At 54.4% G+C, this 24,967-nt stretch overlaps 1 protein-coding gene across 2 annotated transcripts in view; it reads left to right on the forward strand.

Annotated features, from left to right (window-relative positions):
• The window catches only part of DRC5 (dynein regulatory complex subunit 5), a 145,604-nt gene that overhangs the window by 10,658 nt on the left and 109,979 nt on the right, over positions 1-24,967 (forward strand). The window lies entirely within an intron of this gene.

A 24,967-nucleotide genomic window follows, 5' to 3' on the forward strand; every position in this document is an offset into this window, starting at 1 on the left:
GCTCCGTGGGGTGACCCTGATAATGTGTATCTCTCAGTGTGCGGTCACTGCAGGACCCCTGGCCTGGCTCCGTGGGGTGGCCCCAATAATGTGTATCTATCTGTGTGGGGTCACTGCAGGAACCCTGGCCTGGCTCCGTGGGGTGACCCTGATAATGTGTATCTCAGTGTGGGGTCACTGCAGGACCCCTGGCCTGGCTCCGTGGGGTGACCCTGATAATGTGTATCTCAGTGTGGGGTCACTGCAGGACCCCTGGCCTGGCTCCGTGGGGGGGCCCTGATAATGTGTATCTCAGTGTGCGGTCACTGCAGGACCCCTGGCCTGGCCCCGTGGGGTGGCCCTGATAATGTGTATCTCTCACTGTGCGGTCACTGCAGGACCCCTGGCCTGGCTCCGTGGGGTGACCCTGATAATGTGTATCTCTCAGTGTGCGGTCACTGCAGGACCCCTGGCCTGGCTCCGTGGGGTGGCCCTGATAATGTGTATCTCAGTGTGGGGTCACTGCAGGACCCCTGGCCTGGCTCCGTGGGGTGGCCCTGATAATGTGTATCTCAGTGTGTGGTCACTGCAGGACCCCTGGCCTGGCCCCGTGGGGTGGCCCTGATAATGTGTATCTCAGTGTGCGGTCACTGCAGGACCCCTGGCCTGGCTCCGTGGGGTGACCCTGATAATGTGTATCTCTCAGTGTGGGGTCACTGCAGGACCCCTGGCCTGGCCCCGTGGGGTGGCCCTGATAATGTGTATCTCAGTGTGCGGTCACTGCAGGACCCCTGGCCTGGCTCCGTGGGGTGACCCTGATAATGTGTATCTCTCAGTGTGCGGTCACTGCAGGACCCCTGGCCTGGCTCCGTGGGGTGGCCCTGATAATGTGTATCTCAGTGTGCGGTCACTGCAGGACCCCTGGCCTGGCTCCGTGGGGTGGCCCTGATAATGTGTATCTCAGTGTGGGGTCACTGCAGGACCCCTGGCCTGGCTCCGTGGGGTGACCCTGATAATGTGTATCTCAGTGTGCGGTCACTGCAGGACCCCTGGCCTGGCCCTGTGGGGTGGCCCTGATAATGTGTATCTCAGTGTGGAGTCACTGCAGGACCCCTGGCCTGGCTCCGTGGGGTGGTCCTGATAATGTGTATCTCAGTGTGGGGTCACTGCAGGACCCCTGGCCTGGCTCCGTGGGGGGGCCCTGATAATGTGTATCTCTCAGTGTGCGGTCACTGCAGGACCCCTGGTCTGGCTCTGTGGGGTGGTCCTGATAATGTGTATCTCAGTGTGGGGTCACTGCAGGACCCCTGGCCTGGCTCCGTGGGGTGGTCCTGATAATGTGTATCTCAGTGTGGGGTCACTGCAGGACCCCTGGCCTGGCCCCGTGGGGTGGCCCTGATAATGTGTATCTCGGTGTGGGGTCACTGCAGGACCCCTGGCCTGGCCCCGTGGGGTGGCCCTGATAATGTGTATCTCAGTGTGCGGTCACTGCAGGACCCCTGGCCTGGCTCCGTGGGGTGGCCCTGATAATGTGTATCTCAGTGTGGGGTCACTGCAGGACCCCTGGCCTGGCCCCGTGGGGTGGCCCTGATAATGTGTATCTCTCAGTGTGCGGTCACTGCAGGACCCCTGGCCTGGCCCCATGGGGTGGCCCTGATAATGTGTATCTCAGTGTGGGGTCACTGCAGGTCCCCTGGCCTGGCCCCGTGGGGTGACTTTGATAATGTGTATCTCAGTGTGGGGTCACTGCAGGACCCCTGGCCTGGCTCCGTGGGGTGGCCCTGATAATGTGTATCTCAGTGTGGGGTCACTGCAGGACCCCTGGCCTGGCTCCGTGGGGTGGCCCTGATAATGTGTATCTCTCAGTGTGCGGTCACTGCAGGTCCCCTGGCCTGGCTCCGTGGGGTGACTTTGATGATGTGTATCTCTCAGTGTGCGGTCACTGCAGGACCCCTGGCCTGGCTCCGTGGGGTGACCCTGATAATGTGTATCTCAGTGTAGGGTCACTGCAGGACCCCTGGCCTGGCTCCGTGGGGTGACCCTGATAATGTGTATCTCAGTGTGGAGTCACTGCAGGACCCCTGGCCTGGCTCCGTGGGGTGACCCTGATAATGTGTATCTCTGTGTGCGGTCACTGCAGGACCCCTGGCCTGGCCCCGTGGGGTGGCCCTGATAATGTGTATCTCTCAGTGTGCGGTCACTGCAGGACCCCTGGCCTGGCCCCGTGGGGTGACCCTGATAATGTGTATCTCTCAGTGTGGGGTCACTGCAGGACCCCTGGCCTGGCTCCGTGGGGTGACCCTGATAATGTGTATCTCTCAGTGTGGGGTCACTGCAGGACCCCTGGCCTGGCTCCGTGGGGTGGCCCTGATAATGTGTATCTCAGTGTGCGGTCACTGCAGGACCCCTGGCCTGGCTCCGTGAGGTGACCCTGATAATGTGTATCTCAGTGTGCGGTCACTGCAGGACCCCTGGCCTGGCTCCGTGGGGTGGTCCTGATAATGTGTATCTCTCAGTGTGCGGTCACTGCAGGACCCCTGGCCTGGCTCCGTGGGGGGGCCCTGATAATGTGTATCTCAGTGTGCGGTCACTGCAGGACCCCTGGCCTGGCTCCGTGGGGTGACCCTGATAATGTGTATCTCTCAGTGTGCGGTCACTGCAGGACCCCTGGCCTGGCTCCGTGGGGTGGCCCTGATAATGTGTATCTCAGTGTGCGGTCACTGCAGGACCCCTGGCCTGGCTCCGTGGGGTGGCCCTGATAATGTGTATCTCAGTGTGGGGTCACTGCAGGACCCCTGGCCTGGCTCCGTGGGGTGGCCCTGATAATGTGTATCTCAGTGTGTGGTCACTGCAGGACCCCTGGCCTGGCCCCGTGGGGTGACCCTGATAATGTGTATCTCTCAGTGTGGGGTCACTGCAGGACCCCTGGCCTGGCTCCGTGGGGTGACCCTGATAATGTGTATCTCAGTGTGGGGTCACTGCAGGACCCCTGGCCTGGCTCCGTGGGGTGGCCCTGATAATGTGTATCTATCTGTGTGGGGTCACTGCAGGACCCCTGGCCTGGCTCCGTGGGGTGACCCTGATAATGTGTATCTCAGTGTGGGGTCACTGCAGGACCCCTGGCCTGGCTCCGTGGGGTGGCCCTGATAATGTGTATCTATCTGTGTGGGGTCACTGCAGGACCCCTGGCCTGGCCCCGTGGGGTGGCCCTGATAATGTGTATCTCTCAGTGTGGGGTCACTGCAGGACCCCTGGCCTGGCCCCGTGGGGTGACCCTGATAATGTGTATCTCAGTGTGGGGTCACTGCAGGACCCCTGGCCTGGCTCCGTGGGGTGGTCCTGATAATGTGTATCTCTCAGTGTGCGGTCACTGCAGGACCCCTGGCCTGGCTCCGTGGGGGGGCCCTGATAATGTGTATCTCAGTGTGCGGTCACTGCAGGACCCCTGGCCTGGCTCCGTGGGGTGACCCTGATAATGTGTATCTCTCAGTGTGCGGTCACTGCAGGACCCCTGGCCTGGCTCCGTGGGGTGGCCCTGATAATGTGTATCTCAGTGTGCGGTCACTGCAGGACCCCTGGCCTGGCTCCGTGGGGTGGCCCTGATAATGTGTATCTCAGTGTGTGGTCACTGCAGGACCCCTGGCCTGGCCCCGTGGGGTGACCCTGATAATGTGTATCTCTCAGTGTGGGGTCACTGCAGGACCCCTGGCCTGGCTCCGTGGGGTGACCCTGATAATGTGTATCTCAGTGTGGGGTCACTGCAGGACCCCTGGCCTGGCTCCGTGGGGTGGCCCTGATAATGTGTATCTCTGTGTGGGGTCACTGCAGGACCCCTGGCCTGGCCCCGTGGGGTGACCCTGATAATGTGTATCTCAGTGTGGGGTCACTGCAGGACCCCTGGCCTGGCCCCGTGGGGTGACCCTGATAATGTGTATCTCAGTGTGGGGTCACTGCAGGACCCCTGGCCTGGCTCCGTGGGGTGACCCTGATAATGTGTATCTCAGTGTGGGGTCACTGCAGGACCCCTGGCCTGGCTCCGTGGGGTGGCCCTGATAATGTGTATCTCAGTGTGGGGTCACTGCAGGACCCCTGGCCTGGCTCCGTGGGGTGGCCCTGATAATGTGTATCTATCTGTGTGGGGTCACTGCAGGACCCCTGGCCTGGCCCCGTGGGGTGGCCCTGATAATGTGTATCTCTCAGTGTGGGGTCACTGCAGGACCCCTGGCCTGGCCCCGTGGGGTGACCCTGATAATGTGTATCTCAGTGTGGGGTTACTGCAGGACCCCTGGCCTGGCTTCGTGGGGTGACCCTGATAATGTGTATCTCAGTGTGCGGTCACTGCAGGACCCCTGGCCTGGCCCCGTGGGGTGACCCTGATAATGTGTATCTCTCAGTGTGGGGTCACTGCAGGACCCCTGGCCTGGCTCCGTGGGGTGACCCTGATAATGTGTATCTCTCAGTGTGCGGTCACTGCAGGACCCCTGGCCTGGCTCCGTGGGGTGGCCCCAATAATGTGTATCTATCTGTGTGGGGTCACTGCAGGAACCCTGGCCTGGCTCCGTGGGGTGACCCTGATAATGTGTATCTCAGTGTGGGGTCACTGCAGGACCCCTGGCCTGGCTCCGTGGGGTGACCCTGATAATGTGTATCTCAGTGTGGGGTCACTGCAGGACCCCTGGCCTGGCTCCGTGGGGGGGCCCTGATAATGTGTATCTCAGTGTGCGGTCACTGCAGGACCCCTGGCCTGGCCCCGTGGGGTGGCCCTGATAATGTGTATCTCTCACTGTGCGGTCACTGCAGGACCCCTGGCCTGGCTCCGTGGGGTGACCCTGATAATGTGTATCTCTCAGTGTGCGGTCACTGCAGGACCCCTGGCCTGGCTCCGTGGGGTGGCCCTGATAATGTGTATCTCAGTGTGGGGTCACTGCAGGACCCCTGGCCTGGCTCCGTGGGGTGGCCCTGATAATGTGTATCTCAGTGTGTGGTCACTGCAGGACCCCTGGCCTGGCCCCGTGGGGTGGCCCTGATAATGTGTATCTCAGTGTGCGGTCACTGCAGGACCCCTGGCCTGGCTCCGTGGGGTGACCCTGATAATGTGTATCTCTCAGTGTGGGGTCACTGCAGGACCCCTGGCCTGGCCCCGTGGGGTGGCCCTGATAATGTGTATCTCAGTGTGCGGTCACTGCAGGACCCCTGGCCTGGCTCCGTGGGGTGACCCTGATAATGTGTATCTCTCAGTGTGCGGTCACTGCAGGACCCCTGGCCTGGCTCCGTGGGGTGGCCCTGATAATGTGTATCTCAGTGTGCGGTCACTGCAGGACCCCTGGCCTGGCTCCGTGGGGTGGCCCTGATAATGTGTATCTCAGTGTGGGGTCACTGCAGGACCCCTGGCCTGGCTCCGTGGGGTGACCCTGATAATGTGTATCTCAGTGTGCGGTCACTGCAGGACCCCTGGCCTGGCCCTGTGGGGTGGCCCTGATAATGTGTATCTCAGTGTGGAGTCACTGCAGGACCCCTGGCCTGGCTCCGTGGGGTGGTCCTGATAATGTGTATCTCAGTGTGGGGTCACTGCAGGACCCCTGGCCTGGCTCCGTGGGGGGGCCCTGATAATGTGTATCTCTCAGTGTGCGGTCACTGCAGGACCCCTGGTCTGGCTCTGTGGGGTGGTCCTGATAATGTGTATCTCAGTGTGGGGTCACTGCAGGACCCCTGGCCTGGCTCCGTGGGGTGGTCCTGATAATGTGTATCTCAGTGTGGGGTCACTGCAGGACCCCTGGCCTGGCCCCGTGGGGTGGCCCTGATAATGTGTATCTCGGTGTGGGGTCACTGCAGGACCCCTGGCCTGGCCCCGTGGGGTGGCCCTGATAATGTGTATCTCAGTGTGCGGTCACTGCAGGACCCCTGGCCTGGCTCCGTGGGGTGGCCCTGATAATGTGTATCTCAGTGTGGGGTCACTGCAGGACCCCTGGCCTGGCCCCGTGGGGTGGCCCTGATAATGTGTATCTCTCAGTGTGCGGTCACTGCAGGACCCCTGGCCTGGCCCCATGGGGTGGCCCTGATAATGTGTATCTCAGTGTGGGGTCACTGCAGGTCCCCTGGCCTGGCCCCGTGGGGTGACTTTGATAATGTGTATCTCAGTGTGGGGTCACTGCAGGACCCCTGGCCTGGCTCCGTGGGGTGGCCCTGATAATGTGTATCTCAGTGTGGGGTCACTGCAGGACCCCTGGCCTGGCTCCGTGGGGTGGCCCTGATAATGTGTATCTCTCAGTGTGCGGTCACTGCAGGTCCCCTGGCCTGGCTCCGTGGGGTGACTTTGATGATGTGTATCTCTCAGTGTGCGGTCACTGCAGGACCCCTGGCCTGGCTCCGTGGGGTGACCCTGATAATGTGTATCTCAGTGTAGGGTCACTGCAGGACCCCTGGCCTGGCTCCGTGGGGTGACCCTGATAATGTGTATCTCAGTGTGGAGTCACTGCAGGACCCCTGGCCTGGCTCCGTGGGGTGACCCTGATAATGTGTATCTCTGTGTGCGGTCACTGCAGGACCCCTGGCCTGGCCCCGTGGGGTGGCCCTGATAATGTGTATCTCTCAGTGTGCGGTCACTGCAGGACCCCTGGCCTGGCCCCGTGGGGTGACCCTGATAATGTGTATCTCTCAGTGTGGGGTCACTGCAGGACCCCTGGCCTGGCTCCGTGGGGTGACCCTGATAATGTGTATCTCTCAGTGTGGGGTCACTGCAGGACCCCTGGCCTGGCTCCGTGGGGTGGCCCTGATAATGTGTATCTCAGTGTGCGGTCACTGCAGGACCCCTGGCCTGGCTCCGTGAGGTGACCCTGATAATGTGTATCTCAGTGTGCGGTCACTGCAGGACCCCTGGCCTGGCTCCGTGGGGTGGTCCTGATAATGTGTATCTCTCAGTGTGCGGTCACTGCAGGACCCCTGGCCTGGCTCCGTGGGGGGGCCCTGATAATGTGTATCTCAGTGTGCGGTCACTGCAGGACCCCTGGCCTGGCTCCGTGGGGTGACCCTGATAATGTGTATCTCTCAGTGTGCGGTCACTGCAGGACCCCTGGCCTGGCTCCGTGGGGTGGCCCTGATAATGTGTATCTCAGTGTGCGGTCACTGCAGGACCCCTGGCCTGGCTCCGTGGGGTGGCCCTGATAATGTGTATCTCAGTGTGGGGTCACTGCAGGACCCCTGGCCTGGCTCCGTGGGGTGGCCCTGATAATGTGTATCTCAGTGTGTGGTCACTGCAGGACCCCTGGCCTGGCCCCGTGGGGTGACCCTGATAATGTGTATCTCTCAGTGTGGGGTCACTGCAGGACCCCTGGCCTGGCTCCGTGGGGTGACCCTGATAATGTGTATCTCAGTGTGGGGTCACTGCAGGACCCCTGGCCTGGCTCCGTGGGGTGGCCCTGATAATGTGTATCTATCTGTGTGGGGTCACTGCAGGACCCCTGGCCTGGCTCCGTGGGGTGACCCTGATAATGTGTATCTCAGTGTGGGGTCACTGCAGGACCCCTGGCCTGGCTCCGTGGGGTGACCCTGATAATGTGTATCTCAGTGTGCGGTCACTCCAGGACCCCTGGCCTGGCTCCGTGGGGTGGCCCTGATAATGTGTATCTCTCAGTGTGCGGTCACTGCAGGACCCCTGGCCTGGCTCCGTGGGGTGACCCTGATAATGTGTATCTCTCAGTGTGGGGTCACTGCAGGACCCCTGGCCTGGCTCCGTGGGGTGGCCCTGATAATGTGTATCTCTGTGTGGGGTCACTGCAGGACCCCTGGCCTGGCCCCGTGGGGTGACCCTGATAATGTGTATCTCAGTGTGGGGTAACTGCAGGACCCCTGTCCTGGCCCCGTGGGGTGACCCTGATAATGTGTATCTGTGTGGGGTCACTGCAGGACCCCTGGCCTGGCTCCGTGGGGTGACCCTGATAATGTGTATCTCAGTGTGGGGTCACTGCAGGACCCCTGGCCTGGCTCCGTGGGGTGGCCCTGATAATGTGTATCTCAGTGTGGGGTCACTGCAGGACCCCTGGCCTGGCTCCGTGGGGTGGCCCTGATAATGTGTATCTATCTGTGTGGGGTCACTGCAGGACCCCTGGCCTGGCCCCGTGGGGTGGCCCTGATAATGTGTATCTCTCAGTGTGGGGTCACTGCAGGACCCCTGGCCTGGCCCCGTGGGGTGACCCTGATAATGTGTATCTCAGTGTGGGGTCACTGCAGGACCCCTGGCCTGGCTCCGTGGGGTGGTCCTGATAATGTGTATCTCTCAGTGTGCGGTCACTGCAGGACCCCTGGCCTGGCTCCGTGGGGGGGCCCTGATAATGTGTATCTCAGTGTGCGGTCACTGCAGGACCCCTGGCCTGGCTCCGTGGGGTGACCCTGATAATGTGTATCTCTCAGTGTGCGGTCACTGCAGGACCCCTGGCCTGGCTCCGTGGGGTGGCCCTGATAATGTGTATCTCAGTGTGCGGTCACTGCAGGACCCCTGGCCTGGCTCCGTGGGGTGGCCCTGATAATGTGTATCTCAGTGTGTGGTCACTGCAGGACCCCTGGCCTGGCCCCGTGGGGTGACCCTGATAATGTGTATATTCTCAGTGTGGGGTCACTGCAGGACCCCTGGCCTGGCTCCGTGGGGTGACCCTGATAATGTGTATCTCAGTGTGGGGTCACTGCAGGACCCCTGGCCTGGCTCCGTGGGGTGGCCCTGATAATGTGTATCTATCTGTGTGGGGTCACTGCAGGACACCTGGCCTGGCTCCGTGGGGTGACCCTGATAATGTGTATCTCAGTGTGGGGTCACTGCAGGACCCCTGGCCTGGCTCCGTGGGGTGACCCTGATAATGTGTATCTCAGTGTGCGGTCACTCCAGGACCCCTGGCCTGGCTCCGTGGGGTGGCCCTGATAATGTGTATCTCTCAGTGTGCGGTCACTGCAGGACCCCTGGCCTGGCTCCGTGGGGTGACCCTGATAATGTGTATCTCTCAGTGTGGGGTCACTGCAGGACCCCTGGCCTGGCTCCGTGGGGTGGCCCTGATAATGTGTATCTCTGTGTGGGGTCACTGCAGGACCCCTGGCCTGGCCCCGTGGGGTGACCCTGATAATGTGTATCTCAGTGTGGGGTCACTGCAGGACCCCTGGCCTGGCCCCGTGGGGTGACCCTGATAATGTGTATCTCAGTGTGGGGTCACTGCAGGACCCCTGGCCTGGCTCCGTGGGGTGACCCTGATAATGTGTATCTCAGTGTGGGGTCACTGCAGGACCCCTGGCCTGGCTCCGTGGGGTGGCCCTGATAATGTGTATCTCAGTGTGGGGTCACTGCAGGACCCCTGGCCTGGCTCCGTGGGGTGGCCCTGATAATGTGTATCTATCTGTGTGGGGTCACTGCAGGACCCCTGGCCTGGCCCCGTGGGGTGGCCCTGATAATGTGTATCTCTCAGTGTGGGGTCACTGCAGGACCCCTGGCCTGGCCCCGTGGGGTGACCCTGATAATGTGTATCTCAGTGTGGGGTCACTGCAGGACCCCTGGCCTGGCTTCGTGGGGTGACCCTGATAATGTGTATCTCAGTGTGCGGTCACTGCAGGACCCCTGGCCTGGCCCCGTGGGGTGGCCCTGATAATGTGTATCTCTCAGTGTGGGGTCACTGCAGGACCCCTGGCCTGGCCCCGTGGGGTGACCCTGATAATGTGTATCTCAGTGTGGGGTCACTGCAGGACCCCTGGCCTGGCTTCGTGGGGTGACCCTGATAATGTGTATCTCAGTGTGCGGTCACTGCAGGACCCCTGGCCTGGCCCCGTGGGGTGACCCTGATAATGTGTATCTCTCAGTGTGGGGTCACTGCAGGACCCCTGGCCTGGCTCCGTGGGGTGACCCTGATAATGTGTATCTCTCAGTGTGCGGTCACTGCAGGACCCCTGGCCTGGCTCCGTGGGGTGGCCCCAATAATGTGTATCTATCTGTGTGGGGTCACTGCAGGACCCCTGGCCTGGCTCCGTGGGGTGACCCTGATAATGTGTATCTCAGTGTGGGGTCACTGCAGGACCCCTGGCCTGGCTCCGTGGGGTGACCCTGATAATGTGTATCTCAGTGTGGGGTCACTGCAGGACCCGTGACCTGGCTCCGTGGGGTGGCCCTGATAATGTGTATCTCTCAGTGTGGGGTCACTGCAGGACCCCTGGCCTGGCTCCGTGGGGGGGCCCTGATAATGTGTATCTCAGTGTGCGGTCACTGCAGGACCCCTGGCCTGGCCCCGTGGGGTGGCCCTGATAATGTGTATCTCTCACTGTGCGGTCACTGCAGGACCCCTGGCCTGGCTCCGTGGGGTGACCCTGATAATGTGTATCTCTCAGTGTGGGGTCACTGCAGGACCCCTGGCCTGGCTCCGTGGGGTGGCCCTGATAATGTGTATCTCAGTGTGTGGTCACTGCAGGACCCCTGGCCTGGCCCCGTGGGGTGGCCCTGATAATGTGTATCTCAGTGTGCGGTCACTGCAGGACCCCTGGCCTGGCTCCGTGGGGTGACCCTGATAATGTGTATCTCTCAGTGTGGGGTCACTGCAGGACCCCTGGCCTGGCTCCGTGGGGGGGCCCTGATAATGTGTATCTCAGTGTGCGGTCACTGCAGGACCCCTGGCCTGGCCCCGTGGGGTGGCCCTGATAATGTGTATCTCTCACTGTGCGGTCACTGCAGGACCCCTGGCCTGGCTCCGTGGGGTGACCCTGATAATGTGTATCTCTCAGTGTGGGGTCACTGCAGGACCCCTGGCCTGGCTCCGTGGGGTGGCCCTGATAATGTGTATCTCAGTGTGTGGTCACTGCAGGACCCCTGGCCTGGCCCCGTGGGGTGGCCCTGATAATGTGTATCTCAGTGTGCGGTCACTGCAGGACCCCTGGCCTGGCTCCGTGGGGTGACCCTGATAATGTGTATCTCTCAGTGTGGGGTCACTGCAGGACCCCTGGCCTGGCCCCGTGGGGTGGCCCTGATAATGTGTATCTCAGTGTGCGGTCACTGCAGGACCCCTGGCCTGGCTCCGTGGGGTGGCCCTGATAATGTGTATCTCAGTGTGGGGTCACTGCAGGACCCCTGGCCTGGCTCCGTGGGGTGACCCTGATAATGTGTATCTCAGTGTGCGGTCACTGCAGGACCCCTGGCCTGGCCCTGTGGGGTGGCCCTGATAATGTGTATCTCAGTGTGGAGTCACTGCAGGACCCCTGGCCTGGCTCCGTGGGGTGGTCCTGATAATGTGTATCTCAGTGTGGGGTCACTGCAGGACCCCTGGCCTGGCTCCGTGGGGGGGCCCTGATAATGTTTATCTCTCAGTGTGCGGTCACTGCAGGACCCCTGGTCTGGCTCTGTGGGGTGGTCCTGATAATGTGTATCTCAGTGTGGGGTTACTGCAGGACCCCTGGCCTGGCTCCGTGGGGTGGTCCTGATAATGTGTATCTCAGTGTGGGGTCACTGCAGGACCCCTGGCCTGGCCCCGTGGGGTGGCCCTGATAATGTGTATCTCAGTGTGGGGTCACTGCAGGACCCCTGGCCTGGCCCCGTGGGGTGGCCCTGATAATGTGTATCTCAGTGTGCGGTCACTGCAGGACCCCTGGCCTGGCTCCGTGGGGTGGCCCTGATAATGTGTATCTCAGTGTGGGGTCACTGCAGGACCCCTGGCCTGGCCCCGTGGGGTGGCCCTGATAATGTGTATCTCTCAGTGTGCGGTCACTGCAGGACCCCTGGCCTGGCCCCATGGGGTGGCCCTGATAATGTGTATCTCAGTGTGGGGTCACTGCAGGTCCCCTGGCCTGGCCCCGTGGGGTGACTTTGATAATGTGTATCTCAGTGTGGGGTCACTGCAGGACCCCTGGCCTGGCTCCGTGGGGTGGCCCTGATAATGTGTATCTCAGTGTGGGGTCACTGCAGGACCCCTGGCCTGGCTCCGTGGGGTGGCCCTGATAATGTGTATCTCTCAGTGTGCGGTCACTGCAGGTCCCCTGGCCTGGCTCCGTGGGGTGACTTTGATAATGTGTATCTCTCAGTGTGCGGTCACTGCAGGACCCCTGGCCTGGCTCCGTGGGGTGACCCTGATAATGTGTATCTCAGTGTAGGGTCACTGCAGGACCCCTGGCCTGGCTCCGTGGGGTGACCCTGATAATGTGTATCTCAGTGTGGAGTCACTGCAGGACCCCTGGCCTGGCTCCGTGGGGTGACCCTGATAATGTGTATCTCAGTGTGGAGTCACTGCAGGACCCCTGGCCTGGCTCCGTGGGGTGACCCTGATAATGTGTATCTCAGTGTGGAGTCACTGCAGGACCCCTGGCCTGGCTCCGTGGGGGGGTCCTGATAATGTGTATCTCTCAGTGTGTGGTCACTGCAGGACCCCTGGCCTGGCTCCGTGGGGTGGCCCTGATAATGTGTATCTCAGTGTGCGGTCACTGCAGGACCCCTGGCCTGGCTCCGTGGGGTGACCCTGATAATGTGTATCTCAGTGTGCGGTCACTGCAGGACCCCTGGCCTGGCCCCGTGGGGGGGCCCTGATAATGTGTATCTCTCAATGTGCGGACACTTGTATCATTATATCTTATTACTGACTGCAGGCCCGACGTGGCTTCAAATCGCCATGTGAGACGTGGCACCTCGCGTGACCCCGCATGGTCAATATTTACTTCCAGCATCCTCTGAGTGAAAAATGTATGAGACAGTTAGCCACAGAAGCTGTCACGTACATTAGACCCGTGTCCCAGCTACTGACTGTCAGCCACAGAAGCTGTCACGTACATGAGACCCGTGTCCCAGCGACGGACATTCGTCCACAGAAGCTGTCACGTACATGAGACCCGTGTCCCAGCGACGGACATTCGTCCACAGAAGCTGTCACGTACATGAGACCTGTGTCCCAGCGACGGACATTCGTCCACAGAAGCTGTCACGTACATGAGACCTGTGACCCAGCTACTGACAGTTGCCACAGAAGCTGTCACCTACATGAGACCCGTGTCCCAGCTACTGACAGTTGCCACAGAAGCGGTCACGTACATGAGACCTGTGTCCCAGCTATTGACAGTTGCCACAGAAGCTGTCACGTACATGAGACCTGTGTCCCAGCGACGGACATTCGTCCACAGAAGCTGTCACGTACATGAGTTCCGTGTCCCAGCTACTGGCAGTTGCCACAGAAGCTGTCACCTACATGAGACCCGCGTCCCAGCTACTGACAGTCAGCCACAGAAGCTGTCACGTGCATGAGACCTGTGTCCCAGCTACTGACAGTCAGCCACAGAAGCTGTCACGTACATGAGACCCGTGTCCCAGATACAGTGTGTCAGCCACAGAAGTGTCACGTCATCTATAACTCCTCCTCTTGTAACTTAACCATACCTCCTCCTGTGTAACTCATCCATACCTCCTCCTGGTGTAACACATCCATACCTCCTCCTCGTGTAACTCATCCATACCTCCTCCTCGTGTAACTTATCCATACCTCCTCCTGGTGTAACTCATCCATACCTCCTTCTCGTGTAACTCATCCATACCTCCTTCTCGTGTAACTCATCCATACCTCCTTCTCGTGTAACTCATCCAAACCTCCTCCTGTGTAACTCATCCATACCTCCTCCTGGTGTAACTCATCCAAACCTCTTGTAACGTATCCATACCTCAATCTCGTGTAACTCATCCATACCTCAATCTCGTGTAACCCATCCATAACTCCTCCTCTTGGACCTTATCCATACCTCCTCCGGTGTAACTCCTCCATACCTCCTCCTGTGTTACTCATCCATACCTCCTCCTCATGTAAGTCATCCATACCTCCTCCTGTGTAACTCATCCATACCTCCTCCTCGTGTATCTCATCCATACCTCAATCTTGTGTAACTCATCCATACCTCCTCCTCATGTAACTAATTCATAGCTCCTCCTGTGTAACTCATCCATAACTCCTCGTTTAACTCATCCATACCCCCTCCTGTGTAACTCATCCATACCTCCTCCTCGTGTAACTCATTCATACCTCCTCCTTGTGTAACTCATCCATACCTCCTCCTCGTGTAACTCATCCATAACTCCTCCTCATGTAACTCATCCATACCTCCTCCTTGTGTAACTCATCCATACCTCCTCCTCGTGTAACTCATCCATACCTCCTCCTCGTGTAACTCATCCATACCTCCTCCTCGTGTAACTCATCCATACCTCCTCCTTGTGTAACTCATCCATACCTCCTCCTCGTGTAACTCATCCATACCTCCTTCTCGTGTAACTCATCCATACCTCCTCCTCGTGTAACTCATCCATACCTCCTCCTCGTGTAACTCATCCATACCTCCTCCTGTGTAACTCATCCATACCTCCTCCTGTGTAACTCATCCATAACTCCTCCTCGTTTAACTCATCCATACCTCCTCCTCATGTAACTCATCCATACCTCCTCTTGTGTAACTCATCCATACCTCCTCCTCGTGTATCTCATCCATACCTCAATCTTGTGTAACTCATCAATACCTCCTCCTCATGTAACTCATTCATAGCTCCTTGTGTGTAACTCATCCATAACTCCTCCTTGTTTAACTCATCCATACCTCCTCCTCTGTAACTCATCCATACCTCCTCCTCTGTAACTCATCCATATCTCCTCGTGTAACTCATCCATACCTACTCCTTTGTAACTCATCCATACCTCCTCCTGTGTAACTCATCCATACCTCCTCCTCATGTAACTCATCCATACCTCCTCCTGTTTAACTCATCCATACCTCCTCCTCGTGTATCTCATCCATACCTCAATCTTGTGTAACTCATCCATACCTCCTCCTCATGTAACTCATTCATAGCTCCTCCTGTGTAACTCATCCATAACTCCTCCTCGTTTAACTCATCCATACCTCCTCCTGTGTAACTCATCCATACCTCCTCCTGTGTAACTCATCCATACCGCCTCCTCGTGTAAGTCATCCATACCTCCTCCTCGTGTAACTCATCCATACCTCCTCCTGTGTAACTCATCCATGCCTCCTCGTGTATCTCATCCATACCTCAAACTTGTGTAACTCATCCATACCTCCTCCTCATGTAACTCATTCATAGCTCCTCCTGTGTAACTCATCCATAACTCCTCCTCGTTTAACTCATCCATACCTCCTCCTCGTGTAACTCATCCATACCTCCTCCTTGTGTAACTCATCCATACCTCCTCCTCGTGTAACTCATCCAAACTCCTCCTCGTGTAACTCATCCATAACTCCTCCTCGTTTAACTCATCCATACCTCCTCCTCGTGTAACTCATCCATACCTCCTCCTTGTGTAACTCATCCATACCTCCTCCTCGTGTAACTCATCCATAACTCCTCCTCGTGTAACTCATCCATACCTCCTCCTCGTGTATCTCATCCATACCTCAATCTTGTGTAACTCATCCATACCGCCTCCTCGTGTAAGTCATCCATACCTCCTCCTCGTGTAACTCATCCATACCTCCTCCTGTGTAACTCATCCATGCCTCCTCGTGTATCTCATCCATACCTCAAACTTGTGTAACTCATCCATACCTCCTCCTCATGTAACTCATTCATAGCTCCTCCTGTGTAACTCATCCATAACTCCTCCTCGTTTAACTCATCCATACCTCCTCCTCGTGTAACTCATCCATACCTCCTCCTTGTGTAACTCATCCATACCTCCTCCTCGTGTAACTCATCCATAACTCCTCCTCGTGTAACTCATCCATACCTCCTCCTCGTGTATCTCATCCATACCTCAATCTTGTGTAACTCATCCATACCTCCTCCTCATGTAACTCATTCATATCTCCTCCTGTGTAACTCATCCATAACTCCTCCTCGTTTAACTCATCCATACCTCCTCCTGTGTAACTCATCCATACCTCCTCCTGTGTAACTGATCCATACCGCCTCCTCGTGTAAGTCATCCATACCTCCTCCTGTGTAACTCATCCATACCTCCTAGTGTAACTCATCCATACCTCCTCCTCGTGTAACTCATCCATAACTCCTCCTCGTGTAACTCATCCATAACTCCTCCTCGTGTAACTCATTCATACCTCCTCCTCGTGTAACTCATCCATAACTCCTCCTCGTGTAACTCATCCATACCTCCTCCTCGTGTAACTCATCCATAACTCCTCCTCGTGTAACTCAGTCATACCTCCTCCTTGTGTAACTCATCCATACCTCCTCGTGTAACTCATCCATACCTCCTCCTCGTGTAACTCATCCATACCTCCTCCTTGTGTAACTCACCCATACCTCCTCCTCGTGTAACTCATCCATACCTCCTCATCGTGTAACTCATCCATACCTCCTCCTCGTGTAACTCATCTATACCTCCTCCTCGTGTAACTCATCCATACCTCCTCCTCGTGTAATTCATCCATACCTCCTCCTGTGGAACTCATCCATACCTCCTGTGTAACTCATCCATAACTCCTCCTCGTTTAACTCATCCATACCTCCTCCTCATGTAACTCATCCATAGCTCCTCCTGTGTAACTCATCCATAACTCCTCCTCGTTTAACTCATCCATACCTCCTCCTGTGTAACTCATCCATACCTCCTCCTCGTGTAACTCATCCATACCTCCTCCTGTGTAACTCATCCATACCTCCTCCTCGTGTATCTCATCCATACCTCCTCCTGTGTAACTCATCCATAACTCCTCCTCGTTTAACTCATCCATACCTTCTCCTCATGTAACTCATTCATAGCTCCTTGTGTGTATCTCATCCATAACTCCTCCTTGTTTAACTCATCCATACCTCCTCCTGTGTAACTCATCCATACCTCCTCCTCGTGTAAGTCATCCATACCTCCTCCTGTGTAACTCATCCATACCTCCTCCTCGTGTAAGTCATCCATACCTCCTCCTGTGTAACTCATCCATAACTCCTCCTCGTTTAACTCATCCATACCTTCTCCTCATGTAACTCATTCATAGCTCCTTGTGTGTATCTCATCCATAACTCCTCCTTGTTTAACTCATCCATACCTCCTCCTCTGTAACTCATCCATATCTCCTCGTGTAACTCATCCATACCTACTCCTTTGTAACTCATCCATACCTCCTCCTGTGTAACTCATCCATACCTCCTCCTGTGTAACTCATCCATACCTCCTCCTCGTGTAACTCATCCATAACTCCTCCTCGTGTAACTCATCCATACCTCCTCCTCGTGTATCTCATCCATACCTCCTCCTCATGTAACTCATTCATAGCTCCTCTTGTGTAACTCATCCATAACTCCTCCTCGTTTAACTCATCCATACCTCCTCCTGTGTAACTCATCCATACCGCCTCCTCGTGTAAGTCATCCATACCTCCTCCTGTGTAACTCATCCATGCCTCCTCGTGTATCTCATCCATACCTCAAACTTGTGTAACTCATCCATACCTCCAACTCATGTAACTCATTCATAGCTCCTCCTGTGTAACTCATCCATAACTCCTCCTCGTGTAACTCATCCATACCTCCTCCTCGTGTAACTCATCCATACCTCCTCCTTGTGTAACTCATCCATACCTCCTCCTGTGTAACTCATCCATACCTCCTCCTAGTGTAACTCATCCATACCTCCTCCTCGTGTAACTCATCCATAACTCCTCCTCGTGTAACTCATCCATAACTCCTCCTCGTGTAACTCATTCATACCTACTCCTCGTGTAACTCATCCATACCTCCTCCTCGTGTAACTCATCCATACCTCCTCCTCGTGTAACTCATCCATAACTCCTCCTCGTGTAACTCAGTCATACCTCCTCCTTGTGTAACTCATCCATACCTCCTCCTTGTGTAACTCATCCATACCTCCTCCTCGTGTAACTCATCCATACCTCCTCCTCGTGTAACTCATCCATACCTCCTCCTCGTGTAACTCATCCATACCTCCTCCTCGTGTAACTCATCCATACCTCCTCCTGTGTAACTCATCCATACCTCCTGTGTAACTCATCCATAACTCCTCCACGTTTAACTCATCCATACCTCCTCCTCATGTAACTCATCCATAGCTCCTCCTGTGTAACTCATCCATAACTCCTCCTCGTGTAAGTCATCCATACCTCCTCCTGTGTAACTCATCCATACCTCCTCCTCGTGTATCTCATCCATACCTCAATCTTGTGTAACTCATCCATACCAACTCCTCATGTAACTCATTCATAGCTCCTTGTGTGTAACTCATCCATAACTCCTCCTCGTGTAACTCATCCATACCTACTCCTGTGTAACTCATCCATACCTCCTGTGTAACTCATCCATAACTCCTCCTCGTTTAACTCATCCATACCTCCTCCTCATGTAACTCATCCATAGCTCCTCCTGTGTAACTCATCCATAACTCCTCCTCGTGTAAGTCATCCATACCTCCTCCTGTGTAACTCATCCATACCTCCTCCTCGTGTATCTCATCCATACCTCAATCTTGTGTAACTCATCCATACCAACTCCTCATGTAACTCATTCATAGCTCCTTGTGTGTAACTCATCCATACCTCCTTCTGTGTAACTCATCCATACCTCCTCCTCGTGTAACTCATCCATACCTACTCCTTTGTAACTCATCCATACCTCCTCCTGTGTAACTCATCCATACCTCCTCCTGTGTAACTCCTCCATACCTCCTCCTCGTGTAACTCATCCATAACTCCTCCTCGTGTAATTCATCCATACCTCCTCCTCGTGTATCTCATCCATACCTCAATCTTGTGTAACTCATCCATACCTCCTCCTCATGTAACTCATTCATAGCTCCTCCTGTGTAACTCATCCATAACTCCTCCTCGTTTAACTCATCCATACCTCCTCCTGTGTAACTCATCCATACCGCCTCCTCGTGTAAGTCATCCATACCTCCTCCTCGTGTAACTCATCCATACCTCCTCCTGTGTAACTCATCCATGCCTCCTCGTGTATCTCATCCATACCTCAAACTTGTGTAACTCATCCATACCTCAAACTTGTGTAACTCATCCATACCTCCTCCTCATGTAACTCATTCATAGCTCCTCCTGTGTAACTCATCCATAACTCCTCCTCGTTTAACTCATCCATACCTCCTCCTCGTGTAACTCATCCATACCTCCTCCTTGTGTAACTCATCCATACCTCCTCCTGTGTAACTCATCCATACCTCCTCCTAGTGTAACTCATCCATACCTCCTCGTGTAACTCATCCATAACTCCTCCTCGTGTAACTCATCCATAACTCCTCCTCGTGTAACTCATTCATACCTCCTCCTTGTGTAACTCATCCATACCTCCTCCTCGTGTAACTCATCCATACCTCCTCCTCGTGTAACTCATCCATAACTCCTCCTCGTGTAACTCAGTCATACCTCCTCCTTGTGTAACTCATCCATACCTCCTCGTGTAACTCATCCATACCTCCTCCTCGTGTAACTCATCCATACCTCCTCCTTGTGTAACTCATCCATACCTCCTCCTTGTGTAACTCATCCATACCTCCTCCTTGTGTAACTCATCCATACCTCCTCCTCGTGTAACTCATCCATACCTCCTCCTCGTGTAACTCATCCATACCTCCTCCTCGTGTAACTCATCCATACCTCCTCGTGTAACTCATCAATACCTCCTCCTGTGTAACTCATCCATACCTCCTGTGTAACTCATCCATAACTCCTCCTCGTTTAACTCATCCATACCTCCTCCTCATGTAACTCATCCATAGCTCCTCCTGTGTAACTCATCCATAACTCCTCCTCGTGTAAGTCATCCATACCTCCTCCTGTGTAACTCATCCATACCTCCTCCTCGTGTATCTCATCCATACCTCAATCTTGTGTAACTCATCCATACCTCCTCCTCATGTAACTCATTCATAGCTTCTTGTGTGTAACTCATCCATAACTCCTCCTTGTTTAACTCATCCATACCTCCTCCTCTGTAACGCTTCCATATCTCCTCCTCGTGTAACTCATCCATACCTCCTTCTGTGTAACTCATCCATACCTCCTCCTCGTGTAACTCATCCATACCTCCTCCTCGTGTAACTCATCCATACCTACTCCTTTGTAACTCATCCATACCTCCTCCTGTGTAACTCATCCATACCTCCTCCTCGTGTAACTCATCCATACCTCCTCCTCATGTAACTCATCCATACCTCCTCCTCGTGTAACTCATCCATACCTCCTCCTCGTGTAACTCATCCATACCTCCTCCTCGTGTAATTCATCCATACCTCCTCCTCTTGTAACTTATGCACACCTCCTCCTGTGTAACTCATCCATACCTCCTCCTCGTGTAACTCATCCATATCTCCTCCTGTGTAACTCATCCATACCTTAATCTCGTGTAACTCATCCATACCTCAATCTCGTGTAACTCATCCATACCTCAATCTCGTGTAACTCATCCATACCTCCTCCTCGTGTAACTCATCCATAACTCCTCCTGTGTAACTCATCCATACCTCCTCCTGTGTAACTCCTCCATACCTTAATCTCGTGTAACTCATCCATACCTCAATCTCGTGTAACTCATCCATACCTCCTCCTCGTGTAACTCATCCATACCTCCTCTTCGTGTAACTCATCCATAACTCCTCCTCGTGTAACTCGGTCATACCTCCTCCTTGTGTAACTCATCCATACCTCCTCCTCTTGTAACTTATCCACACCTCCTCCTCCTCGTGTGACCCATCCATACCTCCACCTGTGTATTTCATCCATACCTCCTTCTCGTATAACTCATCCATACCTCCTCCTCGTGTAACTCATCCCTAACTCCTCCTCGTGTAACTCATCCATACCTCCTCCTGTGTAACTCATCCATACCTTAATCTCGTGTAACTCATCCATACCTCCTCCTGTGTAACTCATCGATACCTTAATCTCGTGTAACTCATTGATACCTCAATCTCGTGTAACTCACCCATACCTCCTCGTGTAACTCACCCATACCTCCTCGTGTAACTCATCCATACCTCCTCTTGTAACTCATCTATACCTCCTCCTCTTGTAACTCATCCATACCTCCTCCTCTTGTAACTTATCCATACCTCCTCCTCGTGTAACTCATCCATACCTCCTCCTCTTGTAACTCATCCATACCTCCTCCTCGTTTAACTCATCCATACCTCCTCCTGTGTAACTCATCCATACCTCCTCCTGTGTAACTTATCCATACCGCCTCCTCGTGTAACTCATCTAGAACTCCTCCTTGTGTCTCATCCATACCTCCTCTTGTAACTTATCCATACCTCCTCGTGTAACTCATCCAGAACTCCTCCTTGTGTCTCATCCATACCTCCTCCTGTGTATCTCATCCATATCGCTTCGTCGTTTGACTCATCCATACCTCCTCGTCATTTGACTCATCCATACCTCCTCGTCGTGTGACTCATCCATACCTCCTCCTCGTGTAACTCATCCATACCTCCTTCTCGTATAACTCATCCATACTTCCTCCTCGTGTAACTCATCCATACCTCCTCATCGTGTAACTCATCCATACCTCCTCGTCGTGTAACTCATCCATTCCTCCTTGTCATGTAACTCATCCATACCTTAATCTCGTGTAACTCATCCATACCTCAATCTCGTGTATCTCATCCATACCTTAATCTCGTGTAACTCATCCATACCTCAATCTCGTGTAACTCATCCATACCTCCTTCTCATGTAACTCATCCATACCTTAATCTCGTGTAACTCATCCAAACCTCAATCTCGTGTAACTCATCCATACCTCCTCCTCGTGTAACTCATCCATACCTCCTCCTCTTGTAACTTATCCATACCTCCTCCTCCTCGTGTGACTCATCCATACCTCCTCCTGTGTAACTCATCCATACCTCCTTCTCGTATAACTCATCCATACCTCCTCCTCGTGTAACTCATACATAACTCCTCCTGTGTAACTCATCCATACCTCCTTCTCATGTAACTCATCCATACCTCCTCCTGTGTAACTCATCCATACCTTAATCTCGTGTAACTCATCCATAACTCCTACTCGTGTAACTCATCCATACCTCCTCCTGTGTAACTCATCCATACCTTAATCTCGTGTAACTCATCGATACCTCAATCTCGTGTAACTCACCCATACCTCATTCTCGTGTAACTCATCCATACCTCCTCCTCGTGTAACTCATCCATACCTCCTCCTCGTTTAACTCATCCATACCTCCTCCTGTGTAACTCATCCATACCTCCTCCTGTGTAACTCATCCATACCTCCTCCTCTTGTAACTTATCCATACCTCCTCCTCGTGTAACTCATCCATACCTCCTCCTCTTGTAACTCATCCATACCTCCTCCTCATTTAACTCATCCATACCTCCTCCTGTGTAACTCATCCATACCTCCTCCTGTGTAACTTATCCATACCGCCTCCTCATGTAACTCATCTAGAACTCCTCCTTGTGTCTCATCCATACCTCCTCCTGTGTATCTCATCCATACCTCCTCTTGTAACTTATCCATACCCCCTCGTGTAACTCATCCAGAACTCCTCCTTGTGTCTCATCCATACCTCCTCCTGTGTATCTCATCCATACCTCCTCGTCGTTTGACTCATCCATACCTCCTCGTCGTTTGACTCATCCATACCTCCTCGTCGTGTGACTCATCCATACCTCCTCCTCGTGTAACTCATCCATACCTCCTCGTGTAACTCATCGACACCTCCTCCTCGTGTAACTCATCCATACCTCCTCCTCGTGTAACTCATCCATACCTCCTCATCGTGTAACTCATCCATACCTCCTCCTCGTGTAACTCATCCATTCCTCCTTGTCATGTAACTCATCCATACCTTAATCTCGTGTAACTCATCCATACCTCAATCTCGTGTAACTCATCCATACCTCAATCTCGTGTAACTCATCCATACCTCCTTCTCGTGTAACTCATCCATACCTTAATCTCGTGTAACTCATCCAAACCTCAATCTCGTGTAACTCATCCATACCTCCTCCTCGTGTAACTCATCCATACCTCCTCCTCTTGTAACTTATCCATACCTCCTCCTCCTCGCGTGACTCATCCATACCTCCTCCTGTGTAACTCATCCATACCTCCTTCTCGTATAACTCATCCATACCTCCTCCTCGTGTAACTCATCCATAACTCCTCCTGTGTAACTCATCCATACCTCCTTCTCGTGTAACTCATCCATACCTCCTCCTTTGTAACTCATCCATACCTTAATCTCGGGTAACTCATCCATAACTCCTACTCGTGTAACTCATCCATACCTCCTCCTGTGTAACTCATCCATACCTTAATCTCGTGTAACTCATCCATACCTCCTCCTGTGTAACTCATCCATACCTCAATCTCGTGTAACTCACCCATACCTCAATCTCGTGTAACTCATCCATACCGCCTCCTCGTGTAACTCATCCATACCTCCTCCTCTTGTAACTCATCTATACCTCCTCGTTGTGTAACTCATCTATACCTCCTCCTCGTGTAACTCATCCATACCTCCTCCTCTTGTAACTCATCCATACCTCCTCCTCGTTTAACTCATCCATACCTCCTCGTCGTGTAACTCATCCATACCTCCTCTAGTGTAACTCTTCCATACCTCCTCCTGTGTAACTCATCCATACCTCCTCCTCTTGTAACTCATCCATACCTCCTCCTCGTTTAACTCATCCATACCTCCTCCTGTGTAACTCATCCATACCTCCTCCTGTGTAACTCATCCATACCTCCTCCTGTGTAACTTATCCATACTGCCTCCTCGTGTAACTCATCTAGAACTCTTCTTTGTGTCTCATCCATACCTCCTCTTGTAACTTATCCATACCGCCTCCTCGTGTAACTCATCCAGAACTCCTCCTTGTGTCTCAACCATACCTCCTCCTGTGTATCTCATCCATACCTCCTCGTCGTTTGACTCATCCATACCTCCTCGTCGTGTGACTCATCCATACCTCCTCCTCATGTAACTCATCCATACCTCCTCCTCGTGTAACTCATCCATACCTCCTCCTCGTGTAACTCATCCATACCTCCTCCTCGTGTAACTCATCCATACCGCCTCATCGTGTAACTCATCCATACCTCCTCGTCGTGTAACTCATCCATTCCTCCTTGTCATGTAACTCATCCATACCTCCTCCTCGTGTAGCTCATCTATACCTCCTCGTGTAACTCATCCATACCTCCTCGTCGTGTAACTCATCCATACCTCCTCCTCGTGTAACTCATCCATACCTCCTCGTCGTGTAACTCATCCATACCTCCTCCTCGTGTAACTCATCCATACCTCCTCGTCGTGTAACTCATCCATACCGCCTCCTGTGTAACTCATCCATACTGCCTCCTTTGTAACTCATCCATACCTCCTCGTCGTGTAACTCATCCATACCTCCTCTAGTGTAACTCTTCCATACCTCCTCCTGTGTAACTCATCCATACCTCCTCCTGTGTGACTCTTCCATACCTCCTCCTATGTAACTCATCCATACCTCCTCCTCGTGTAACTCATCCATACCTCCTCCTCGTGTAACTCATCCATACCTCCTCCTGTGTAACTCTTCCATACCTCCTCCTGTGTAACTCATCCATACCTCCTCCTCGTGTAACTCATCCATACCTCAATCTCGTGTAACTCATCCATACCTCCTCCTGTGTGACTCATCCATACCTCCTCACAAGAGAAGCATGTGTGCCAGACACCGCTGACCTGCCCCGCTCTCCCCTCTCCTCCTGTCTTACTCTTCCATACCTCCTCACAAGAGAAGCATGTGTGCCAGACACCGCTGACCTGCCCCGCTCTCCCCTCTCCTCCTGTGTGACTCTTCCATACCTCCTCACAAGAGAAGCATGTGTGCCAGACACCGCTGACATGCCCCACTCTCCCCTCTCCTGTGTGACTCTTCCATACCTCCTCACAAGAGAAGCATGTGTGCCAGACACCGCTGACCTGCCCCGCTCTCCCCTCTCCTGTGTGACTCTTCCATACCTCCTCACAAGAGAAGCATGTGTGCCAGACACCGC

Source organism: Ascaphus truei, chromosome 4 (genome assembly GCF_040206685.1).
Source record: "Ascaphus truei isolate aAscTru1 chromosome 4, aAscTru1.hap1, whole genome shotgun sequence".
Classification (NCBI taxonomy): domain Eukaryota; kingdom Metazoa; phylum Chordata; class Amphibia; order Anura; family Ascaphidae; genus Ascaphus; species Ascaphus truei.